General features: G+C 38.2%; 1 non-coding gene across 1 annotated transcript; it reads right to left on the bottom strand.

The window, feature by feature from the left end:
- Positions 1-9,096: 9,096 nt before the first annotated feature.
- LOC112768706 (small nucleolar RNA R71) lies at positions 9,097-9,204 on the bottom strand. The gene has a single exon (XR_003186104.1). It is a non-coding gene; the product is annotated as a small nucleolar RNA R71 (small nucleolar RNA).
- Between the last annotated feature and the right edge of the window lie 13,473 nt (positions 9,205-22,677).

The raw sequence follows: 22,677 nt of genomic DNA, 5'->3' as shown, positions 1-22,677 counted from the left end.
CTGCATAATAGTCTTAGGTGAAGGCAGGCTATCGGCCGGGCCTATGCCTATCTACAACTACAAAAAATAATAAATGAATCTATTATTAATATTGTTATCAATTTTATTTATATTTTTTTTCTAATTTAAGACGCAACCACAAAGCTTCAAAATCAGCAGCACCTACATCATAGACTCATAGTATCACAATGATGAATTGAATCGAGACTTATTAGTTATTATCTGTGAAAATTATGAAAAAGTGAAAGAGTTGAAAGCAATTGAAAGAAAGAGAGAGAAGAGATTAATTTCTGAGATGAGTAATATTGATCTAAAATTGTTGCAGAGTGATTCTTTGTTTACACTAAAAGTTCTATATTTATAGTGATAGCATGCCCTATGTAACTTCACTAGTGTCTATATTCTCTACACCCCCTCAAACTAAGGGTGGGATTTGGTTGCATCCTTAGTTTGTCCATGAACACAGTAAATAAGGGAACTGGTAATGGTTTTGTCAAAATATCAGCGACTTGAGCATGGAAGGTATGTGAACAATGTTTAGCAATCCTCTTTGAACATGATCACGAACGAAATGAAGATCAATTTCGAAGTGCTTGCTTCTGCTATGCATAACTGGGTTTGCAGCAAGAAGAACAACGCCTAAATTGTCACAAAACAAAGTGGGAGCAACTGGAGAAGTAACACGAATTTCTCATAGAAGCTTTTGAACCCAAACTAACTCAGCTGCTGTGTCTGCCAAGCAACGGTACTCTGCCTCAGTAGATGAACGACTTACAGCTTTTTACTTTCGGCTGCTCCAAAAGATTAGATTGCACCCAAGGTAAATACAGTAGCCACTTGTTGAACGTCGATCATCAAGGTTCGTGGCCCAATTGGCATCTGAAAAGGCAAGAAGACGAAGATCAGAGGATTTAGAAAATTGAATACCATAATTAATCTTACCTGAGAGATAACGCAAAATGCGTTTGACTGCCTTCCAATGATGAATCATGGGTGAATGCATGAATTGGATAATTTTGTTGACTGAATATGCAATTTCAGGATGAATGAGAGTTGCATATTGAAGGCTTCCTACTATTGATCGATAGAGACTAGGATTATCAAATGAATTTGAACCCTGCAGTGTTAGTTTTTCAGAAGAAAGCATAGGTGTGGGCATTGAATGTGACTTATCCATGGATGCCTTTTTAAGAAGATCACAAATATAGGTAGTTTGTGAGATATGTAAGTCTCCTGAAGGCAAAAAATTAAATTGCATGCCTAAAAAATAATGCAGTATCCCTAAGTCCTTTAAAGAGAATATTTGATTCAATTGAGAGATAATAGACTCTATTTTAGATTTATCATTACCTGTAATGACTATGTCATCAAGATAAGCAAGAAGAAAAAAAGTAGAAGAAGTTGTAAAACGAACAAATAAGGAAGGATCAGATGAAGTATTTCGAAAATCAAACATGGATAGAATACTACACAGTTTAGAAAACCAGGCCCTGGGAGCCTGCTTGAGACCATAAATGGCCTTATCAAGTTTACATACTAAGTCAGAATCAGAATTGAAGAGACCAGGAGGTGGTGCCATGTACACGTTCTCAGTTAGATCTCCATTGAGAAATGCGTTGTTGAAATCAAATTGTCTAAGAGACCAACCTTTAGATAAAGCCAAAGATAAAAATAACTCTAATCGTTGTTGGCCTAATGACCGGGCTAAAGATTTGAGAATAATCGATGCTCTCAATTTGATGGCATCCTTTGGCCACAAGGCGAGCCTTATATTTTTTAATAGAGTTATCAGGTCCAAGCTTAATGGCAAACACCCATTTAGACCCAATAATGGTGGAATTGGGTGGTGGATGGACTAAATGCCAAATTTTGTTTTTCATGAGAGGAGTGCATAGCTTGAGAAACTATCCTGGGAACATTATTAACCAAGTCAAGATGATTAGAATGTGCAATAAGAGCCTTAGGCTTAGAGATACCAAACTTGGAACGAGTTACCATAGCATGAGTATTGTGAGAAGATGAAGATTCTATGATAGGTAACCTTGGAGGCTCAATTTCAGAACCAGAAATTGATACTGGTGCAGAATCTGTAGTAACTGTCTCAGAAGGTAATTGATTAATAGTTGATGAGGCGTTGTTAGTTAAAGGAGGGGAATTTGTATTAAAGGTAGGAAGTATAGTTGAAGTAGGTGGAGCTAAACTTTGGGTACAAAGTAACTGCGATGTAGGAGAATTTGAAATAGGAATCTGAGGTAACATCTCATGCTCATAAAAAGAGGTTAGTGATGAATTAGAGACAACATTCTTATGAAAAAATGAGGGAAAAGGAAAAATATTCTCATAAAAAATAACATTACGTGCAATAACAACTATACCATCTTGTTTTAAATATTTAAACCCTTTTGAGAAAGTAGCATAACCAAGAAAAATGCATTGTTCAGACCTATAGTCTAATTTATGTTTATTAAAGGGTCTTAAGTTTGGATAACAAGCACACCCAAAAACCTTCAAAATAGAATAATCAAGGGGCTTGAAATGAAGAACCTCAAATGGTGATTTCATATTAAGTATCCTGGTGGGCAATCGATTGATAAGAAAAGTAGTAGTCAAGAAGGCATCCTCTCAATATTCCATTGACAAATGTGCAGCAGCAAGTAGGGTAAGTCCCATTTCACAAATATGTCTATGATTCCTCTCTAAAACACCTTGTTGCTGGTGAGTATGAGGGCATGACAATCTATGAATGATGCCATTATTATTGAGAAAGGTTTTGAATTCATTTGATAAGAATTCTTTAGCATTATCCGTTTGAATAGATTTAAGAATTTGACCTGTCTGAGTTTCCATCATAGATTTGTATTGTTGTAAGATAGTAAGCAATTGAGACTTGGTAGTTAATAAGTAAATACATGTGTATCTAGTGAAGGCATCTACAATACTCAAGTAATAACGAAAACTAGAATGAGATATAGAAGGAGCAGGCCCCTAACATCCAAGAAAACCAATTGTAAGGGTGCAGTATAAGTGGTTTCAGAATAGGAAAAATGTAAAGTATGCATTTTTCCTTTACAACATGCTTCACAAACAAAAGATGCTGAATCAACTGTATTAGAAAATGGAAGATTACGCTTTTTAAGAATAGATTCAACAATAATTGGAGATGGATGGCCTAGGCGTTTATGCCACAACTCCAAATTTGTCCTACAAGTGGCTAAAAAGGCATGAAAGTTTGAATTGTCATAACATGATTTTGGAATACAAAATTGATCAAACACATATAGCCCATGTTTAAGTTGTCCCTGAACGAGCACCTGCTTGGTATCCTGTGATTTAACCACACAATGAAACAGATGAAATTCAAAGAAGACATTATTGTCCAGACAGAATCTTGAAACACTAATTAAGTTTTTAGCTATTTGAGGAATATGCAAAAGATTCTTTAAAATGAAAACATGATTGTTGGATGAATTCTGAATATATGAATAACCAGATTTAGAGATAGGCAAACCTGAACCATTGGCTATGTATAATTGATCAGGTCCTGTGTAATCTAAGGGTGAAATCAAACTGGATGCGTCATTAGTGAGGTGGTGAGAGGCACCAGAATCAGGATACCAGGACATATCTGAATTTTGAGAAGAAGATGCAAGAAATGATTATAGTTGATGAAATGAAGCTGGTAGAGGAGGTGGTTGATTGATTGATGGGGAGGAGTTTGACGAATTTGTAGTAGAAACTCCCTGGTAATTATGATCAAATCAAAAAAAGCATTGAAGGGCGGTGTGTCCAATTCTACTACAAACTTGAAAAATCTGCCTATTATTGAGTTGCCAAGAGCTTCTGCCTCCACAAGAGAATCTGCCACCTCTAGCACCCCTTCTACCTCCATAGGGACGATTAGAGTTTCTTGGATTTGGAAAATTTGTTTGAGAAAGATTTGCTTGAACCATTGTTAAAGAATTTTGTTTGAATTTTTCAATGGTGTCTTCATGAGATACGAGGAGATTTGCAACCTCTCCCAAGCTAAACAATTCAGGTTTAGTTTGGATGAGGCTGATGCAGCTAGAAAACTCTTCTAGCAAGCCTTCACAAATAGTCTCAATATAATCTTCATGGCTAAGCTGAAAACCAATTGCTATTAACGAGTCTGCAATTTTCTTGATTTTTGATAAATACTCAGATATGGTAAGGTTCTTTTTCTTAGTGATCTTCAATTGATTATTCAATTGCTTGATCTTTGTTTTAGTTGATTCTGCAGAATAGTCTTGAAGTTTCTGCCAAATCTCCAATGCTGGTTTACAATGAACAATTCGATTCTTGAAGGAAGAATCGATAGATGCTAAGAACCAAGAACACAGATCATAGTCTTGTTGCATCCATTCTGAATATATTGAAGAAATCTTGCCAGCAGTCTTTGTTTCTTCAGATTCAAATTTAGCAGGCACCTTCCCTTCAATTATGTGATCTTCCAGATTCTGTCCTTTGATTGTGAAGAGTGCTTGTTGCTGCCATGTAACAAAATTTGTTTCTTCAAGCTTATCCAAGATAGGAGCAAAAAAATTTTTTTGATTTGCTGAATTCACAGGTAAAGCCATGGATCAAACTAATCCTCTGGATACCATGTGAAAATTATGAAAAAGTGAAAGAGTTGAAAGCAATTGAAAGAAAGAGAGAGCAGAGATTAATTTATGAGATGAGTAATATTGATCTAAAATTATTGCAGAGTGATTCTTTGTTTACACTAAAGGTTCTATATTTATAGTGATAGCATGCCCTATGTAACTTCACTAGTGTTTATATTCTCTACATTAACAGAACCATAAACAAACAAGAAGGGTCATAAAATTTGGGTGCATCTAAAACAAGTTCAATAATTTTGTGCATATTAAATGTGTTATTTTTTATAAATTATTAAATTTTATTAAATAAAAATGATGAGCGGATAATTTATACGCTTTTCGGCATTGTTTTTAGTATGTTTTTAGTAGGATCTAGTTACTTTTAGGGATGTTTTCATTAGTTTTTATGTTAAATTCACATTTATGGACTTTACTATGAGTTTGTGTGTTTTTCTGTGATTTCAGGTATTTTCTGGCTGAAATTGAGGGACTTGAGCAAAAATCAGATTCAGAGGTTGAAGGACTGCTGATGCTGTTGGATTCTGACCTCCCTGCACTCAAAATGGATTTTCTGGAGTTACAGAACTCAAAATGGCGCGCTTCCAATTGTGTTGGAAAGTAGACATCCCGGGCTTTCCAGAAATATATAATAGTCCATACTTTGGCCAATAATAGACGACGCAAACTGGCGTTCAACGCCAGCTCTCTGCCTAATTCTGGCGTCCAGCGCCAGAAAAGGATCCAAAACCAGAGTTGAACGCCAGAAATGGATCAAAACCTGGCGTTCAACTCCATAAATGGCCTCTGCACGTGGAAAGTTAAAGCTCAGCCCAAGCACACACCAAGTGGGCCCCGGAAGTGAATTTATGCATCAATTACTTACTCATGTAAACCCTAGTGACTAGTTTATTATAAATAGGACCTTTTACTATTGTATTAGATATCCTGGATTGTAATTTGATCCTGTGATCACGTTTTGGGGGCTGGCCATCTCGGCCATGCCTGGACCTTCACTTATGTATTCTCAACGGTAGAGTTTCTACACTCCATAGATAAAGGTGTGGAGCTCCGCTGTTCCTCAAAGATTAATGCAAAGTACTACTGTTTTCTATTCAATTCATCTTGTTTCGCTTCTAAGATATTCGTTCGTACTTCAATCTGAATGTGATGAATGTGACAATCATCATCATTCCCTATGAACGCGTGCCTGACAACCACTTCCGTTCTACCTTAGACTGAATGAGTATCTCTTAGATCTCCTAAACAGAATCTTCGTGGTGTAAGCTAGAATGATGGCGGCATTCAAGAGAATCCGGAAGGTCTAAACCTTGTCTGTGGTATTTCGAGTAGGATTCAATGAATGAATGACTGTGACGAGCTCCAAACTCGCGATTGCGAGGCGTTAGTGACAGACGCAAAAGGATAGTAAATCCTATTCCAGCATGATCGAGAACCGACAGATGAATAGCCGTGCCGTGATAGGGTGCGTTGACCATTTTCACTGAGAGGATAAGATGAAGCCATTGACAAGGGTGATGCCTCCAGACGATTAGCCGTGCCGTGACAGGGCATTGGATCATTTTCCCAAGAGATGACCGAAAGTAGCCATTGACAGTGGTGATGTATCACATAAAGCCAGCCATGGAAAGGAGTAAGACTGATTGGATGAAGATAGCAGGAAAGCAGAGGTTCAGAGGAACGAAAGCATCTCCATTCGCTTATCTGAAATTCTCACCAATGAATTACATAAGTATTTCTATCCCTATTCTATTAATTATTATTCGAAAACACCATTATCAATTTATATCTGCCTAACTGAGATTTGCAAGGTGACCATAGCTTGCTTCATACCAACAATCTCCGTGGGATTCGACCCTTACTCACGTAAGGTATTACTTGGACGACCCAGTGTACTTGCTGGTTAGTTACACGGAGTTGTGAACCATGGTCTTGGCATCATGTTTTTGGCGCCATTTCCAGGGAAAGAAAGAGCAATAAATTTTACATAATTAAAGTGTAATCACGATTCCGCGTATCAAGTTTTTGGCGCCGTTGCCGGGGATTGTTCGAGCCTGGACATCACAATTTCGTGCACCAAGTTTTTGGCGCCGTTGCCGGGGATTGTTCGAGTTTGGACAACTAACGGTTCATCTTGTTGCTCAGATTAGGTAAATTTTCTTTTTGTTTTCTTTTCAAAAATTTTTCAAAAATCTTTCAAAAATTTTCTCACCTGTTTTCGAAAAAAAAATTTATATATTTTTATTCAAAATTTTTAAGAATGAATTCTAGTGTTTCATGAAGCATGTGAAGCCTGGCTGGCTGTAAAGCCATGTCTAAATTCATTTGGACTGAGGCTAGCAATTTGTTATTAAGAGCAAGCTAGTTGTTGCTAATCCACCTGCTGCTGTTCCTGATTTACATGCTGAAGCTTGGCTGGCCATTGGCCATGTCTAGTGTTTTGGACCAGAGCTTTCATTGAAAGCTTGGCTGGCTAGTGAGCCATGTCTAATTCCTGGACTGAAGCTTTAGACTAAGAATGCAAGATTCCTGGAATTCATGTTAAAAATTTTTGGAATCCTTATTTTTTCTTTTTCATATAATTTTCAAAAAAATCCAAAAAAATTAGAAAATCATAAAAATCAAAAATATTTTTTGTGCTTCTTGTTTGAGTCATGAGTCATGTTATAAGTTTGGTGTCATTTGCATGTGCATCTTGCATTTTTCGAAAATTTCATGCATTCATGGTGTTCTTCATGATCTTCAAGTTGTTCTTGGTAAGTCTTCTTGTTTGATCTTTGCATTTGCATGTTTTGTGTCTTTTCTTATTTTTCATATGCATTCTGGAATTCTTAGTGTCTAAGCATTAAAGAATTCTAAGTTTGGTGTCTTGCATGTTTTCCTTGCATTAAAAATTTTTCAAAAATATGTTCTTGGTGTTCATCATGATCTTCATAGTGTTCTTGGTGTTCATCTTGACATTCATAGCATTCTTGCATGCACCACATGTTTTGATCTAAAATTCTCATGCATTGCATCATTTTTTTTGTTTTTCTCTCTCATAAAAAAAAATTCAAAAATAAAAAAAATATCTTCTCATCTTATCTTTTTCAAAATCTTTTTCAAAAATCAAATCTTTTTCAAAAAAAAAAATCAAATCTTTTTCAAATTTCTTAGTTATTTTCGAAAATTTCAACAATATTTTTCAAAAACATTTTTCTTATTTTTATATCAAATTTTCGAAAATAACAATAACAATTAATGTTTTGATTCAAAAATTTCAAGTTTGTTACTTACTTGTTAAGAAAGATTCAAACTTTGAGTTCTAGAATCATATCTTGTGATTTCTTGTGAATCAAGTCATTAATTGTGATTTTAAAAATCAAATCTTTTTCAAAAACTAATTTCAATCATATCTTTTCAAAAATATCTTCTTATCTTATCTTTTTCAAAAATATCTTTTCAAAATATCTTTTCTAACTTCCTAACTTCTTATCTTTTCAAAATTTGTTTCAACTAACTAACTAACTTTTTGTTTGTTTCTTAACTTTTTCAAAACTACCTAACCAACTCTCTCTCTCTCTAATTTTCGAAAATATCTTCCCTCTTTTTCAAAAATTTCTTTTTTATTAACTAATTATTTTTATTTTTGATTTTAAAATTTTTCGAAAAAAAAAATACTAACATTTTTCAAAAACTATTTTCAAAAATCACTAACTCTTTTTCAAAAATTATTTTTGAAAATTCCTTCTCTCTCATCTCCTTCTATTTATTTATTCATTTACTAACATCTCATCTCACATCTCTGCCCTCCTCACAGTTGTGTTTCTTTCTTTACATCACATTCTTTGTCTCCCTCTTTTCTTCCACTCACAAAGGGATCCCTATACTGTGGTATAAAGGATCTATATTATTATTATTTTTTTTGTGCCCTCTTCTTTGTCATATGAGCAGGAGCAAGGACAAGAACATTCTCGTTGAAGCAGATCCAGAACCTAAAAGGACTCTGAAGAGAAAATTAAGAGAAGCTAAATTACAACAATCCAGAGATAACCTTTCAGAAATTTTCGAACAGGAAGAGGAGATGGCAGCCGAAAATAATAATAATGCAAGGAGGATGCTTGGTGACTTTACTGCACCTAATTCCAATTTACATGGAAGAAGCATCTCCATTCCTGCCATTGGAGCAAACAACTTTGAGCTGAAACCTCAATTAGTTTCTCTGATGCAGCAGAATTGCAAGTTTCATGGACTTCCATCTGAAGATCCTTTTCAGTTCTTAACTGAATTCTTGCAGATATGTGATACTGTTAAGACTAATGGAGTAGATCCTGAAGTCTACAGGCTCATGCTTTTCCCATTTGCTGTAAGAGACAGAGCTAGAATATGGTTGGACTCTCAACCTAAGGATAGCCTGAACTCTTGGGATAAGCTGGTCAAGGCTTTCCTAGCCAAGTTCTTTCCTCCTCAAAAGCTGAGCAAGCTTAGAGTGGATGTTCAAACCTTCAGACAAAAAGAAGGTGAATCCTTCTATGAAGCTTAGGAGAGATACAAAGGACTGACCAAAAAGTGTCCTTCTGACATGCTTTCAGAATGGACCATCCTGGATATATTCTATGATGGTCTGTCTGAGTTATCTAAGATGTCATTGGACACTTCTGCAGGTGGATCCATTCACCTGAAGAAAACGCCTGCAGAAGCTCAAGAACTCATTGACATGGTTGCAAATAACCAGTTCATGTACACTTCTGAAAGGAATCCTATGAATAATGGGACGCCTATGAAGAAGAGAGTTCTTGAAGTTGATACTCTGAATGCCATATTGGCTCAGAATAAAATATTGACTCAGCAAGTCAATATGATTTCTCAGAGTCTGAATGGAATGCAAGCTGCATCCAACAGTACTCAAGAGGGTTCTTATGAAGAAGAAGCTTATGATCCTGAGAACCCTGCAATAGCAGAGGTGAATTACTTAGGTGAACCTTATGGAAACACCTATAACTCATCATGGAGAAATCATCCAAATTTCTCATGGAAGGATCAAAAGCCTCAACAAGGCTTTAATAATGGTGGAAGAAACAGGTTTAACAATAATAAACCTTTTCCATCATCCACTCAGCAACAGACAGAGAACTCTGAACAAAATACTTCTAATTTAGCAAATTTAGTCTCTGATCTATCTAAGGCCACTGTAAGTTTCATGAATGAAACAAGATCTTCCATTAGAAATTTGGAAGCACAAGTGGGCCAGCTGAGTAAAAGGATCACTGAAATCCCTCCAAGTACTCTCCCAAGCAATACATAAGAGAATCCAAAAGGAGAGTGCAAGGCCATTGACATAAGCACCATGGACGAACCTGTAAGGGAAGGAGAGGACGTGAATCCCAAGGAGGAAGACCTCCTGGGACGTCCAGTGGTCAATAAGGAGCTTCCCTCTGAGGAACCAAAGGACTCTGAGGCTCATCTAGAGACCATAGAGATTCCATTGAACCTCTTTATGCCCTTCATGAGCTCTGATGAGTACTCTTCTTCTGAAGAGAATGAGGATGTTACTGAAGAGCAATCTGCCAAGTTTCTTGGTGCAATCATGAAGCTGAATGCCAAATTATTTGGCATTGATACTTGGAAAGTTGAACCTCCCTTGTTCATCAATGAACTAAGTAATCTGGATCAACTGACATTGCCTCAGAAGAGACAGGATCCTGGAAAGTTCATAATACCTTGTACCATAGGCACCATGATCTTTAAGGCTCTGTGTGACCTTGGTTCAGGAATAAACCTCATGCCCCTCTCTATAATAGAGAAACTGGGAATCTATGGGGTGCAAGATGCTAAAATCTCATTAGAGATGGCAGACAATTCAAGAAAACAGGCTTATGGACAAGTAGAGGACGTGTTAGTAAAGGTTGAAGGCCTTTACATCCCTGCTGATTTCATAGTCCTGGATACTGGAAAGGAAGAGGATGAATCCATCATCCTAGGAAGACCTTTCCTAGCCACAGCAAGAGCTGTGATTGATGTGGACAGAGGAGAACTAGTCCTTCAATGGAATGAGGACTCCCTTGTGTTTAAAACTCAAGGATCTCCCTCTGCAACCATGGAGAGGAAGCAGAAGAAGCTTCTCTCAAAGCAGAGTCAAACAAAGCCCCCACAGTCAAACTCTAAGTTTGGTGTTGGGAGGCCACAACCAAACTCTAAGTTTGGTGTTGAACTCCCATATCCAATCTCTAAGTTTGGTGTTGGAGAGTCTCAACAATGCTCTAAACATCTGTGAGGCTCCATGAGAGCCCACTGTCAAGCTATTGACATTAAAGAAGCGCTTGTTGGGAGGCAACCCAATTTTTATCTAACTATATTTTTCTTAGTTATATGTCTTTATAGGTTCATGATCATGTGGAGTCACAAAATAAATATAAAAATTGAAAGCGGAATCAAAAACAGCAGAAGAAAAATCACACCCTGGAGGAAGCATCTGCCTGGCGTTCAACGCCAGAACAGAGCATGGTTCTGGTGCTGAACGCCCAAAATGGGCAGCATCCTAGCGCTGAACGCCCAGAACAAGCATGGTTCTGGCGTTCAACGCCAAAAATGGCCAACAAATGGGCGTTGAACGCCCAAAATGGGCACCAACCTGGCGCTGAACGCCCAGAGTTGTGTGCAAGGGCATTTTACATGCCTAATGGGTGCAGGGATGTAAATCCTTGACACCTCCGGATCTGTGGACACCACAGGATCACCTCAAGATCTGTGGACACCACAAGATCATCTCAGGATTTGTGAATCCCACAGGATCCCCACCCACCTCACCCCATCTCTCTCCATTTATGGTCATCCCTTCTGTTTTTCATTCACCACTCACATCCATACACGCATCCCTCCATCTCCTCCATATCTTCTTCTTCTTCTTCCTCTATTCTTTCTTCTTTTGCTCGAGGGCGAGCAACATTCTAAGTTTGGTGTGGTAAAAGCATAAGCTTTTTGTTTTTCCATAACCATTAGAGGCACCTAAGGCCAGAGAAACCTCAAAAAGGAAAGGGAAGGCAAGTGCTTTCACCTCTGAGCCATGGGAGATGGAAAGATTCATCTCTAAAGCCCATCACTAAGAAAAAGATGGAGCAAGCAAGAGAGCCCATTCATGGAGCTCAAGAGGCGTATGAAGCTCATTACCATGAGATCCCTGAGATACCTCAGGGGATACACTTCCCTCCACAAAACTATTGGGAGCAAATCAACACCTCCCTAGGAGAATTAAGTTCCAACATGGGACAACTAAGGGTGAAACATCAAGAGCACTCCATCATCTTTCATGAAATAAGAGAAGATCAAAAAGCAATGAAGGAGGAGCAACAAAGACAAGGAAGAGACATAGAAGAGCTCAAGGACATCATTGGTTCCTCAAGAAGGAAACGCCACCATCACTAAGGTGGATTTATTCCTTGTTCTTATTTCTTCTGTTTTTCGTTTTTATATGTTATGTGCTTATCCATGTTTGTGTCTTCATTACATGATCATTAGTAGTTAGTAACTATGCCTTAAAGATATGAATGTCCTATGAATCCATCACCTCCCTTAAATGAAAAATGTTTTAATTCAAAAGAACAAGAAGTACATGAGTTTCGAATTTTTCCTTGAACTTAGTTTAATTATATTGATGTGGTGACAATGCTTCTTATTTTCTGAATGAATGCTTGCACAGTGCATATGTCTTTTGAAGTTGTTGTTTAAGAATGTTAAATATGTTGGCTCTTGAAAGAATGATGACTAGGAGACATGTTATTTGATAATCTTAAAAATCATAAAAATGATTCTTGAAGCAAGAAAAAGCAGCAAAGAACAAAGCTTGCAGAAAAAAAAAATAGGCGAAAAAAAAATTATAGAAAGAAAAAGAAAAAGCAAGCAGAAAAAGCCAAAAGCTCTTAAAACCAAGAGGCAAGAGCAAAAAGCCAATAACCCTTAACACCAAAAGGCAAGGGTAAATAAAAAGGATCCCAAGGCTTTGAGCATCAGTGGATAGGAGGGCCTAACGGAATAAAATCCTGGTCTAAGCGGCTAAACCAAGCTGTCCCTAACCATGTGCTTGTGGCGTGTAGGTGTCAAGTGAAAACTTGAGACTGAGCGGTTAAAGTCAAGGTCCAAAGAAAAAAAAAGAGTGTGCTTAAGAACCCTGGACACCTCTAATTGGGGACTTTAGCAAAGCTGAGTCACAATCTGAAAAAGTTCACCCAATTAAGTGTCTGTGGCATTTATGTGTCCGGTGGTAATACTGGAAAACAAAGTGCTTAGGGCCACGGCCAAGACTCATAAAGAAGCTGTGTTCAAGAATCATCATACTGAACAAGGAGAATCAATAACACTATCTGAACTCTGAGTTCCTATCGATGCCAATCATTCTGAACCTCAATGGATAGAGTGAGATGCCAAAACTATTCAAGAGACAAAAAGCTATAAGTCCCGCTCATTTGATTGGAGCTATGTTTCATTGATAGTTTGGAATTTATAGTATATTCTCTTCTTTTTATCCTATTTGATTTTCAGTTGCTTGGGGACAAGCAACAATTTAAGTTTGGTGTTGTGATGAGCGGATAATTTATACGCTTTTTGGCATTGTTTTTAGTATGTTTTTAGTAGGATCTAGTTACTTTTAGGGATGTTTTCATTAGTTTTTATGTTAAATTCACATTTCTGGACTTTACTATGAGTTTGTGTGTTTTTCTGTGATTTCAGGTATTTTCTGGCTGAAATTGAGGGACTTGAGCAAAAATCAGATTCAGAGGTTGAAGAAGGACTGCTGATGCTGTTGGATTTTGACCTCCCTGCACTCAAAATGGATTTTCTGGAGTTATAGAACTCAAAATGGCGCGCTTCCAATTGTGTTGGAAAGTAGACATCCCGGGATTTCCAGCAATATATAATAGTCCATACTTTGGCCAAGAATAGACGATGCAAACTGGCGTTCAACGCCAGCTCTCTGCCCAATTCTGGCGTCCAGCGCCAGAAAAGGATCCAAAACCAGAGTTGAACGCCAGAAATGGATCAAAACCTGGCGTTCAACTCCACAAATGGCCTCTGCACGTGGAAAGTTAAAGCTCAGCCCAAGCACACACCAAGTGGGCCCCGGAAGTGAATTTATGCATCAATTACTTACTCATGTAAACCCTAGTGACTAGTTTATTATAAATAGGACCTTTTACTATTGTATTAGATATCCTGGATTGTAATTTGATCCTGTGATCACGTTTTGGGGGCTGGCCATCTCGGCCATGCCTGGACCTTCACTTATGTATTCTCAACGGTAGACTTTCTACACTCCATAGATAAAGGTGTGGAGCTCCGCTGTTCCTCAAAGATTAATGCAAAGTACTACTGTTTTCTATTCAATTCATCTTGTTTCGCTTCTAAGATATTCGTTCGTACTTCAATCTGAATGTGATGAACGTGACAATCATCATCATTCCCTATGAACGCGTGCCTGACAACCACTTCCGTTCTACCTTAGACTGAATGAGTATCTCTTAGATCTCCTAAACAGAATCTTCGTGGTGTAAGCTAGAATGATGGCGGCATTCAAGAGAATCCGGAAGGTCTAAACCTTGTCTGTGGTATTCCGAGTAGGATTCAATGAATGAATGACTGTGACGAGCTCCAAACTCGCGATTGCGGGGCGTTAGTGACAGACGCAAAAGGATAGTAAATCCTATTCCAGCATGATCGAAAACCGACAGATGAATAGCCGTGCCGTGATAGGGTGCGTTGACCATTTTCACTGAGAGGATAAGATGAAGCCATTAACAAGGGTGATGCCTCCAGACGATTAGCCGTGCCGTGACAGGGCATTGGATCATTTTCCCGAGAGATGACCGAAAGTAGCCATTGACAGTGGTGATGTATCACATAAAGCCAGCCATGGAAAGGAGTAAGACTGATTGGATGAATATAGCAGGAAAGCAGAGGTTCAGAGGAACGAAAGCATCTCCATTCGCTTATCTGAAATTCTCACCAATGAATTACATAAGTATTTCTATCCCTATTCTATTAATTATTATTCGAAAACACCATTATCAATTTATATCTGCCTAACTGAGATTTGCAAGGTGACCATAGCTTGCTTCATACCAACAATCTCCGTGGGATTCGACCCTTACTCACGTAAGGTATTACTTGGACGACCCAGTGCACTTGCTGGTTAGTTACACGGAGTTGTGAACCATGGTCTTGGCATCATGTTTTTGGCGCCATTTCCAGGGAAAGAAAGAGCAATAAATTTTACATAATTAAAGTGTAATCACGATTCCGCGTATCAAAAAACAAAAAATATTATTAAAAAATATTAATAAATTTTATAAATATAAAACATATTAATACATACATATATAAATATATTTTAATAGATAATATTTAAAAAAATAATAAGTGTAATCTTTTATTTTAAATTAAATAAATATAAAATACATACAAAAATATTTCTATTTATTAAGATTAATTATTACATAATTTTATTTTTTAATTACAAAATATAAAACAATTAAATTATTTTATATTACATATTAATCTAAACTAACTTACATAATCCATTAGTATAAACATCAAAATAAACTAAAGAGTATTCAGTCTAAATACCAGTGAATCAGTGTTTAACTGATTATAGAATAATTAAATTTAAAACTCACTTAATTATTTTAAATATTAATATGTTATCTTCTAATTTTAAATTAAAAACTAGGACATGTATTTGTGTCCTACATAGAATATAATAAAAATACAAAAAATATTTTTTTAATTTTTAAATAAAAATATGTATAGTAATTTTTGTTAAAAAAAATATAAAATAGTAAAATCAATGAATAATAATTTTATTTATTTTTAAAATATAACAATTACTTACTAATAGTAATTAATATATTAACAAATTATAATTAATTTGATTTAATAAAATTATTTATTTCTACTTGCACATTTTTAAAAGTTAGACTGCTTTTTAAAGCTATTTTATATTTATCAAAATTTAAAAATCTAACATAAATTTATATAATGATAAAGTTTAAATTTATTCTTATATTTGTGCATATTATGATTTATTTAAATTTTAAAAATTTTTGTTTCTTATGTTTATTAGAAACTTTTTAATTTATTTTTAGTTTAATTTACTAAATTTAGGTGAAATAACTTTTAAAAATATATATTTTAAAAATTAAATTTGATAAATTATTTTTAATAATTAAAAATTTTAACAAATTAATAATTAAAAAATTCTAATAATATTTTATTGTAATTCTTATATATACAAGTATGAAAATAATTATTGAATTTGAAAAAATAATATAATTATTAAATTATATATTTTATAATAGATCAAATCAATATGAAATAAAAATAGTAAAAATCAACTAATATTAATGTTAGGGGTGATAAAACGGGCCGAAGCCGTCGAGTCAATCCACCAAAACGATCAAAAAAAGCTGGTTGAGGTGAGATTTTGAACCTGCCAATCCGAAAAAGCCAGCCAAACCTGCACCGAAGAACCTGCGGCCTTTGGCGGGACAGGGCAAACTGGTTTGACGGGCTTTAAATGCTTTTTTTTTAGAATATTTTGATAATTTTACCAACAACATAAATACGTAAAGAAAGGGGATTAGGATTTCAGTTTTTATCCTTCACAGTCAAACACATACGCTCTGTAACACCCTAATTACCCTAAACCTTGCCTCATGCCGTAAAGCAAAGGTTAATTAGGGGTCACGATAATTCTAAGGCTTATACATAAATATATATAGAAGGAATAATAATTCTTGAAGCCCGATGAAGAATACAGCTCAAAAAAACAGAGTTTGAAAAACGTGAAACGTTCACACGAAGCTACACTAAACGAGGCACAAGATAAACGTACATATTTCAACACATATATAGAGATATCAACAGATAATAGCTATAAGGATCTAGCCGTCGCTCGCGGAGTTTAAGCCCCCCCCCCCACACACACACACACATACAGAATTTAAACAGATAAAACAGCTTATACAAACTTTCTCTCAAAGTGAGCATCTAGGCAAAATAAATACAAAAGTGAGAGAGTTTAAACAAAATACTCAAAAGACTTCAAAACAAGATAGAGATCCTCCGCTCTGTCACCACCAAAGCAACTCACCAAGGTGGGTTACGACCTGCATCTGAAAAACAATAGCAGAATATGGTATGAGAACCGGAGGTTCTCAGTATAGTAACAGTGCCCAATGATGTAAGATATAAGACTCCGGGACGCCAGAGGCAATCCTAGAACTTCATATTCATCACAAGATTCATCTTAAAGCATAACTAAAACATTAAAACATAACTTGAAACCATAATATTAAAGAGGTATTCTAACTTAGTGGGTTTCTAATCTAACAACTCTCCGCTGTCCCGCAGCCTTCACCAGCCTATCCTCCATGCGATCCCATCGCCACTGCCTTCCAAACCTCCTCAATCCCAGTAGAATACACAATTAATACAATACAAGTAAAACACAAGTATAAGCATATATGTCAAGTAATTCAAATAGGCAATTAGGCATGTTATACAATTAGGCAAGCAAATTCAAGTCGGCAAAGAAAACAAACAGATAGAATATGCATATGATGAATGTCTGTCCTACTGGCTGTGATATCACATTGTCGGTTCAACTGACAACCCGACACATCTCCATTGAGATGTCGCCCTTCGGAATCATAATGGGAACCCCCGAGATATGGTGCTCGGAATACCGTCCAGGATTTTGTGCCTGCACACTCTAGTGATCCGAAGGGATGCGAGCGGGATACTTGATAAACCCATATTTTTTGATATATTTTGTGCTTAATTTGAGTGATTTATTCAATCCTTCACCCACTTATTCATATTAATTGCATGGTTTTACTTTCCCTTCCTTATTATGTGATGTATGTGAAAAACATGTTTCCTATGCTTTAAAATTAATTATTTTAATTACCTTTATTTCCATTCGATGCCGTGATTAGTGTGTTGAGTAGTTTCAGATCTTCTAAGGCAGGAATGACTTAAAGGATGGAAAGGAAACATACAAAAATGGAAGGAAAGCACAAAACAGAGTTTTTGAAGAAACTGGCAGCCACGCGATCGCATGGGCGATGCAACCGCATGCCAGCGCGAAAAGGCATTGACGCGGCCGCATGACTGACGCGACCGCGCGCCTTGAGCGAAACACATATGACGCGGTTGCATGACTGACGCGACCGCGTGACAAGGAAATCTCCGAATGACGCGACCGTGTGACAGAGGCCACGCACCAGAAATTGCAGAAAACGCTCATAGCGAATTCTAAAGCCCTTTTGGGTCCAAATCCAAGTCCAAAAGGCATAGACCAGAGATTATGAAGTGGGGGAATGCATCCATTCAAGAAGAGTCTCCGCTTTAGTTAGTTTTCATGATTTAGATTTAGTTTTGAGAGGGAGATTCTCTCCTCTCTCTTTAGGATTAGGATTTAGATTTAGGATTTTAAGCGCTTTCAGGATTATCTCTCTTTATCAGGTTCAATATTCCTTTTTCTTATTTTCCCAATTTTATTTATGAATTCTTCTATGTTACAGATTACTCTTTGAATTAATGTTATTTGACGTATTTCAGTTTATTATTGCTTTCTTTTATTTACATTATTGCTATTCCCATCTGAAGACATTTTTATTCCAGTAGGTTTACTTTTCTCCTTTTGGTCTTGGTTAAGAAATCAGTAACTCAGGAGTTGTGAAACTCAAACATGATTGATAATTGTTATCTTTGTTAATTAAATTGAACTTCAATAATCCCAATCTTTTCTTAGGAAATAAATAGGATCTGAAGATCAAACCAATTAATCCCTTGACCTTCCTTTGCCTTAGTAAAGGTTAACAAAGTGGAATTAAGATTCAATTTTCATCATCATTGATAAGGATAGCTAGGATAGGACCTCTAATTTCTCGTACCTTGCCAAAAGTTTATTTACAGTCATCTATTTATTTTACTTGCCTTTTAAATTACTTGTTCTTCATTTACTTTAATTGCTAATTAAACCATTCGCTCCTCATTCTCAAAATCCCAATTTACAACCTCCATAACCAATAATAAGAACATACTTCCCTGCAGTTCCTTGAGAAGATGACCCGAGGTTTGAATACTTCGGTTATCAATTTATTTAGGGGTTTGTTACTTGTGACAACCAAAATGTTTGTACGAAGGGATTTCTGTTGGTTTAGAGACTGTATCTACAACGCGACTGTTTTTATAAAATTTTTTACTGGCAAAAATCCTAATGTCAAAATGGCGCCGTTGCCGGGGAGCTGCAATCGCGTGCCTTATTATTGGTTATTGTAAATATTTTTCTTTTACTTGTTTATTTGTCTTTATTTTCCCCTTTTTATTTCTATTAGCTACTATGAATTCTCACCCCTTTCGCTTTGAGTTTGGTTCTAATGTTATTGAAAGGAATGGAAGTTATAACAGGAACATGCATCAAGGTCAGAACAATCAAAGATGGATGGAGCCAAGAGGATCTGATCAACCCTTTAGGCAACAACACCCTCCAAGATATCATGGACAAAGACCATTCTACAATGCATACCAAGCCAATAGACATGGTGGACAACCTTGTAATTACCCACAAGCCCCACCATGTGCTTATAGACCATCCTCTCAACATAACTTCGAACCACCACACTCACAAGCTCCTTTTCACCATTCACTACCGTATGATCCTCATCTACCCCGATTCCAGTCCAATTACTCCCAAACATCACCACTTCCCCATGTACCATATCCAAATCTATCACCCCGAGAATCAGAGGTTCGCCTCAAGGAAACAGTAGATCAACTTCAAACAACCCTTCATCAACTAGAGCAAGCAGTAAGTCTGTTATCTTCTAGACGTTCGAATATTCAAGGACCTCCCACAGCCCCATGTGGATAATCTAACGAAGAGCGTAGCATGAAGGAGATACTAGAAACTCCAGTGGACAAGACAGAGCATGGCTTCATCCTGGAACAAGTAGAGGAAGCTGTCATTATTAAAGAAGAAGAGTTGGTTGAAGACTTAGGAGACGCTGAACTTCCATGGGAATCCAGAGTTATGGAAAATTCTGTCAAGGACGTTACAATTGATGCTAAGGAGGACAGTGCCCAACCCCCACGTGATGAACTTGCATCCACGAGTGAATTCTCTGAGATCGAATAATCTTCCCTAAGTGAATACGAAGGTGATACGGAGGTAGATTTCTCTCAACCTCCAGTCTATGACTTAAGTGATGAGGAAGACATAGATGGCTTTGATCAGGACATGGATACATTTGAAGAATCTTGCAAAGAAGTGGAGAAATTCACAGAAGAGCACAAGGGAGTAGAACTCACAGAACCACTGGAACCACCTATCCCAAGGCCATTACCACCCAATACAAGTTTCAAGTGGGTACAATCCTTAACCTTTAACTGTGTTTTTCCACTTGAATATGGTTTGCTTGAAACAGATGGCCAGTTTAGAGCTCTCTGCGGCTTTAAGAGTAAGCGGGAAATGGCTCGTACTCAGAGCTGGTGCACAAGGTTTAATAAGGTTCCACGCTTCAACTCGAAGTGCACGGATTGGCATCATGATCAATCGGATGGATCTCGGAAAACGTTTGGTTATCCTGGTGAGAATCTAATTTCTAAACCGCCCAGATGGAAAAGTATAGATCAAGACGAAGGCGGATTTAAAAGCAAAGCTTGGGATCCTGGAATCTATACTGACATTCGTCACCCCGGGAGCCTGACAATCTGTTTGAAGCTGCTCAGAAGCTTTACATGCCTAGTTTGGGACCCCAGAGGCTATTGGCATTCCAAGCGTTGGTAGAGATTTCTGGATGAATTTAAGCACAAGCCACCATAACAGGAAGCTCATTCAATGTCTAACTTAAGGACTTTAACTAAAAGTGCTAGGTGGGAGACAACCCACTATGGTATGATCATTTCTTTTTCAATTTTTTTTATTATTTAGTTTTATTTGTTTTCAAGTTTTATTTCATTTTATTATATTGAACCTGGAGTTTTACATCGCATTCATATTAATCATTGCATTCTGCATACTGCATAATTGCATACCTGCATTAAAAAAAAGGGTGTGCGACGCGACCGCATCATTCATGCGATCGCGTCAAGTTGCGAAAAACACTTCCCACGCGACCGCGTCATTTACGCGGCCGCGTGATCTGGAGATCAGCGTAAAGATCCAACATCCAGAAAGTTAGGCTGGAATCGTGCGGCCATTGTGCGTTTTGCACAAAATGCCAACGCGCCTGACGCGATCGCGTTACTTGCCCAACATCAATCCCACGCGATCGCGTGAGCGACGCGATCGCGTCGTACAGATTACACAACACCCCTAAAGGAGACAGAGAGTTGCGCTGAAACGACACTGGATTCGTGCGTTTAGCACAATTTCCAGCGACGCGATCGCATGCCTCAGGTGATCGCGTCATTCACTCTTTTAGCTATCCCATGCGATCGCGCCACTCACGCGATCGCGTCGACCCCCATTTCACTCCAGCCACGCGACCGCGTGCCCCACGCGATCGTGTGGATTCAAATTTATAACCCCCAGTCACGCGAACCCTACCATTCGCGCCCCCCCAAACCCTTCTCCTTCCTCTCTTCTTCTCCGATCACACCACCACCACCCAGCCACCATCACCGAACGACCGCCACCCCGCCGACTACCCAGACCTCGCCGCCACCCACCCCCTTTCTTTCCCCCCTCTTTCTTCTTCTTCCTTCTTCTTCCTTCCTCATCTCCCCTGCCCTCCTCAGCGATCACCACTACCACGCCGCCGTCACCGCCCAGCGCCACCCACGCCCCCCTTCCTTCCCCTAACCCCCTTCAACCATTACCCTTACCTTTCCCTCCCTGCCCCCGAACAGTAGCCACCGCCGCCGCGCCACCCTCCTCCGCCGCGCCAGACACCACCGCCACCATCCCCAGCCACCTCTCTACCCCACTCTCCTTAATTCGCCTACCAGGATGTCTGCTAGGCAAAGAAAGGGAAAAGTAAAGGCAACTACTGGCAAACGTAAAAGAGGAGAATCTGCTATGTCCATCATGGATATCATGCACGATGACTCCTGGCGGGAGAAAAACTTTACCCCGTAGGAGAAGGCCGACCAGCTACTCCTTGCTACTGATCCAGTAAAGTTTGCAAACCGATACTGTGAGCTGAAGTATCCGGTGTTTGCAACCTCCAGGAACCTGTACCTGGAGAGGACCCTGAAGATCCCGGAAGAACTCCAGCAATACACCTCTGATCAGATCAAACAAAGAGGCTGGTTCTTCTTGGAGAGAAACCTGACTGAGGTCAATGCATCTTGTGTAAGGGAATTCTACTGCAATTATTTCAAGACTTCCCTAGATGCAGTGAACCTTAGGAGGAAGCAGATTCTGGTCACTGAAGAGGCCATAGAGGATGTTCTGAAACTTCTGCCTAAATCTGATCAGTTGGATGGTTATCAAAGAGCTGAGGAGGACATGCGCTTCATGAAGTTTGATTGGGATGCAGTCAAGGCCAGGATAGCCCTTGACCCGACCGTTCCTTGGATTTTGGGTCAGAACACTACCATGCCAAAGGGAATCAAGCGGATTTACTTGAATGATGAGGCTCGGCTATGGCATCAGATACTTCGCAACTTCATTATGCCGAGTACTCACGAGACTGAGATACCAGCCACTATGATCACCCTCCTATGGTGTGTGATGGAGGGTAAGGACCTGTACCTGCCACGCTTTATCCGGTACTATATGGCCAGGGTCCACGTCCGAGGCACTCTTCCCTTTCCTTATCTGATGAAAAGCCACCTGCTACAGAATGCAAGAAGATTATCCCTCACAGCAGAAACTTTCTGGCTTTGGGCTACAGACCTCCTTTCCTCACTGCTACTACTGAGACAGCCACACCATCTGCCGGCCCCTCTTCCTCTACAGCTACCCCTGCCACCACCACTGCACCTCCACCTGCCCCAGAGCCCGTCTATCATCTAATGCACCGCCTGTTTCGACGGCTTGACCAGATGGAGCGTCGCA

The sequence above is a fragment of the Arachis hypogaea genome, chromosome 17 (genome assembly GCF_003086295.3).
Source record: "Arachis hypogaea cultivar Tifrunner chromosome 17, arahy.Tifrunner.gnm2.J5K5, whole genome shotgun sequence".
NCBI classification, from domain to species: Eukaryota; Viridiplantae; Streptophyta; class Magnoliopsida; order Fabales; family Fabaceae; genus Arachis; species Arachis hypogaea.
The sequence above is the reverse complement of the archived record's forward strand: the minus strand, read 5'-3'. Positions and strand labels throughout refer to the sequence as shown.